The sequence below is a fragment of the Gopherus evgoodei genome, chromosome 21, assembly GCF_007399415.2.
Source record: "Gopherus evgoodei ecotype Sinaloan lineage chromosome 21, rGopEvg1_v1.p, whole genome shotgun sequence".
Taxonomy (NCBI): domain Eukaryota; kingdom Metazoa; phylum Chordata; order Testudines; family Testudinidae; genus Gopherus; species Gopherus evgoodei.
In genome coordinates this window covers 8,802,288-8,807,025 of record NC_044342.1, presented here as the reverse complement: position 1 = coordinate 8,807,025, position 4,738 = coordinate 8,802,288, and the positions used below count along the sequence as shown (strand labels likewise).

At 43.2% G+C, this 4,738-nt stretch overlaps 1 pseudogene; it reads right to left on the bottom strand.

Annotated features, from left to right (window-relative positions):
• Window positions 1-2,917: 2,917 nt before the first annotated feature.
• Window positions 2,918-3,852, bottom strand: LOC115637917 (annotated as a pseudogene).
• Window positions 3,853-4,738: the final 886 nt, after the last annotated feature.

The window sequence follows — 4,738 nt, the reverse complement described above, 5'->3', positions numbered from 1 at the left end:
TGAACCTAACAGGCAATGATCAAGTGATCTCTCTTCTGCCATGCATCTCCATCCTCTGACAAACAGAGGCTAGGGACACATTTCCTTACCCATCCTGGCTAATAGCCATTTATGGACTTAACCACCATGAATTTGTCCAGTTCTCTTTTAAACGCTGTTATAGTCCCTAGCCTTCACAACCTCCTCAGGTAAGGATTTCCACAAGTTGACTGTGCACTGCATGAAGAAGAACTTCCTTTTATTTGTTTTAAATCTGCTGCCTATTAATTTCATTTGGTGACCCCTAGTTCTTGCATTAGGAGAATCAGTAAATAACTTTTCCTTATCCACTTTCTCCACATCACTCATGATTTTATATACCTCTATCATATCACCCCTTAGTCTCCTCTTTTCCAAGCAGAAGAATCCTAGTCTCTTTAATCTCTCCTCAAATGGGACCCTCTCCAAACCCCTAATCATTTTAGTTCCCCTTTTCTGAACCTTTTCTAGTGCCAGTATATCTTTTTTGAGATGAGGAGACCACATCTGTATGCAGTATTCTAGATGTGGGCATACCATGGATTTATATAAGGGCAATAATATACTCTCAGTCTTATTCTCTATCCCCTTTTTAATAATTCCTAACATCCTGTTTGTTTTTTTTTTTGACTGCCTCTGCACACTGCATGGACATCTTCAAAGAACTGTCCACAATGACTTCAAGATCTTTTTCCTGACTTCTATAGCTAAATTAGCCCCCATCATATTGAATTAGCCCCCATCATATTGACAGAAATTGACTGAGACCTAAAGGGTTAGCTCTGACAACACTCTAGAACACAGCAGGAAAGGAGGGAGAGCAGACAGAGACACACACCCTGTGTGTGAGCGAAAAAATGTGTATTTCCCCTTTAAGAAGATGACCCCTGGCTTAAGTACACAGCCTTGTTAATGAAACTAGTTTGCTGGGACCTGAGATGCTAGCTACTGCCTAGACGCTCCCTCCCTCCATGGCGTGTCCCCCTGCTCTATGGAAGATGGGGTAAGTGGGGTGCAGGAGCAGAGGGAAAGGGAAGACACCCTGACATTAGCCCCCCTTTTCCTCCCTCCCCACATGCAGCAAGCAGGAGTCTCCGGGAGCAGCTCCAAGGCAGAGGGCAGGAGCAGCACATGGCAGTGGGAGGAGGGACAGCTGCTGCACAGGCAGGGCTGGTGCAACCATTTAGGCGATCTAGGCGGTCGCCTAGGGCACTAGGATTTGGGGGGCGGCATTTTCTTCGGCAGCGACCATGGCAGCCGGATCTTCAGCCACACCAGTCACCACCAGAATTTGGGTGGAGGGAGCTGGAGCAGGGGAGCGCAGGGAGGGCCTCCTGCAGCAAGTGGGAGTGGGGGCATGCAGGGGAACTCCCTGCCCCAGCTCACCCCTGTCCCACTTCCTCCCCGATCACGCTGTGTCTGCTTCACTTCTCCCGCCTCCCAGGCTTGCAGCGCCTAAGCTGATTGGCACTGCAAGCCTGGGAGGTGGGAGAAGTGAAGCAGCCACGGCATGCTCGGGGAGGAGGTGGGGCAGGGGAAAACTGGGGCAGGGAGGGTGCCTCAGGACGGAGGGGGGAAGCTGCTGCAGGGGTTGGGGCCTCAGGGCGGAGGCTCGGGGACGGGGAAGGGCGCAAGGTGGAAATTTTGCCTAGGGCATGAAACATCCTTGCACCGGCCCTGTGCACAGGGAACTTAGGGAAGTGGAGAGCTGATAGGGGGAGCTGATAGGGGAGCTTCTGGTCCACCCTGGTTCCAACCACCCACCAGCTAGCTGCAATGGACTGCGCTTCCTGCAAGCAGTGGACAAAAGAGGCAGCTGCCAAACAATTTTAGGAGGAAGCATTACACAGCTATAAACGAGCATGTTCCCTAATTGATCAGCAACTTAACATTGAAACAACGTTAACCGGGCCGACTTTAAATGAGGATTTCCTGTAGCTAGTTTAGTCAGCTCCCCACCCAACCTCCTGGCTTTTGCGGATCCCATTCACATGTGCTTATCTCCCTCCCCTCATTGTGTAGGGAATTTGAACCCCAAACCCATGCTTTGTGAATTCCAATGATTTTCTGTGGACTTAAAAATTAGGTGTTGTGAGAAAGAGATGGATACTTCACACTGGATGTACCCTTGATGAACAGTGAGTTCGTGGTGAAAAAAAATGCTGTGGTTAATGGTTTTCCATGTTCCAGGATGAAAGAACAACAAACATGCTATAACCAGCAATGCAGATTTCCTCTTAGACTTCAGATATCCCATGTATGATCTATTATAAATGGCATTCTAGTCTAGAACTGAAATGTTTCTGAATTAGAATGTATTGAAAATTTGGAGAGAATGAATAATAATGTGGTTTTTTAGATATCTGAAATTTCTTGGAAAGTATTTTTTGAAATTAATTACAAAGTTCTAAAAAATTTACTTACCTCTACTGAGGGTGAAAAAATAGTAGCAAAACATTTTCAAGCTACTCTATCCAATGCATGTTTTTGTCTTTAGCATTTGAGAAGAGAAATATTTGGGAAACTTAGAAAATTTCAATCAACTCTACTTGAAATATGGGAGATTTTTATATAAAAGGCAGAAATATTTGAATTAGAACTCATCAGACTATGGGAAGAGAAAGCAATGTACTTTCATATTCTTTTCTTTTCTAGAAGATTCTCATATTTTTAGGCCAGAAGGGAATAGAATAAAATCCTCATTTATTTTGTTCAAATTCAAAATTGTAATGAAAAAATGTCATTTAATACAAATTTCAGAAAAAGTTGACCAGCAGTACATTTGATTAGATAAATTTCTTTGTAATGCTGAACTATCTCTTGGTCTCTTTAGCAATATAGATTCTCTTGAGAGCTGGGATATTTCCCAAGGGAATAATCTAGCTGGAGAAAAAAATATCTATTTTTGTGGATGAAATACCTTCATCCCTGTTTTCCTCAAGGCATCTTTCACCTCCTTGTTCCTGAGGCTGTAGATAATGGGGTTCAGGATCTGAGTCACCACTGAGTAGAACAGAGAGAGTAACTTGTTCACATCTGGAGAAAAACTGGACTTAGGGCGCACGTACATGATAAGGGCCATCCCATAGAACAACATCATCACAATGAGGTGTGAAGAGCAGGTGGAGAAGGCTCTGCGTCTGCCTTCGGCGGACCTAATTTTAAGAATGGTGGAGATGATACAGATGTAGGACACCAGGATCAGCATGAAAGGCATCATGAGGACAAAGGCAGCACCCACAGAGATCTGGATCTCAGTCCAGTAGGTGTTCCCTCACACCAGCTTCAGCACTGGCTGGATCTCACAGAAGAAGTGGTTGATCACATTGAACCCACAGAAAGGAAGTGTGAAGACGAAGGTTGTGTGCCCCACAGCCACCAGGGTACCACAGATACGGGAGCCACCTGTCAGCTGGACGCAAACCCTCTTATTCATGATGGTCATGTATTGCAGTGGTTTGCATATAGCACTGTAGCGGTCATACGCCAGAGATGCAAGGAGGCAGCATTCAGTAACACCAAAGAAAAGAAAGAAATATATCTATATTGCACAACCAGCAAGGGAGATGGCTTTATTCTCTGAGAGAAGGTTGGACAATACCTTGGGCAGTGTGGCTGAGCTGTAGCAGATCTCCAGGAAGGACAAGTTCCTGAGGAAGAAATACATGGGGTGTGAAGGGACGGATCAACATTGATGATGATAATGATGAGGATGTTGCCCAGCACTGTGATGATGTAAATGCACAGAAATAACACAAAATAAATGAAACTCGTGTCTGGGTGATTAAAGAATCCCAGTATGACAAACTCAGTCACAGAGCTCTGTTTTCTCATTTTCTTCCTCAGCATATTTCATCTTGAGAATTAAAAAGAAAAAATGACATGTTAGTTTGATACTTTAAATCAAGACAAATTGACATAATCTATCTATCTATCTATCTATCTATCTATCTATCTATCTATCTATCTATCTATCTATCTATCTATCTATCTATCTCTGTCTTTTCATCTTTTTCTCCATGCGTCCATCACTCTGTCCATATTATATGGCTCAGGCCGATTATAATTTTGGTCAGATTCTCCTGTCATAAATCTATAAATCCTGAGCAAGTTTACTAAAGTCAACGGTTCCCATTCTCCTCTCAATTACACTATCATTATATTGGTGTATGGTTCTCACCTCAATGGAAATTATCTGTTTCATACCAGCATCAGAAGGAGGGTAACTGAGAACAATTAATTTATAATTGGATAAAACACTGGTGTGATCAGAATCAGTTTCAATCGATTTGCACTGATGGAACAGACATCAAAATCTGCATTCTAGTTTCTTGGAGCCATATGTTAAAATAAAGAAACATAAAATTAATATACCACCATTTGTGTTATTCTTGGCTGGTGTGTGGCACAATCATTGAAGTTAGACTGATATAGATAATCTGAGAATATAGACTCACTTATCATAATTTCACTGCGTGGCAATTCCATCTAACTACATGGAAAACATATGAGGAGTTATGTTATGCACTGTGCTGCAGAGATGGTCTGCTTCTCCTCTCTTTTCCATGAGACCGACAACAGTCCATTGACTTCATTGCCCATAATCCTCATCTCATTTACTTTGTCTGCTCTTTCTTCACGCCTTCACCTCTGTTTGTGTTACCTTGGATTTGAGAGGTGTGTATACTCCAGAATCTGATCAAGCTAATTACATCCATAT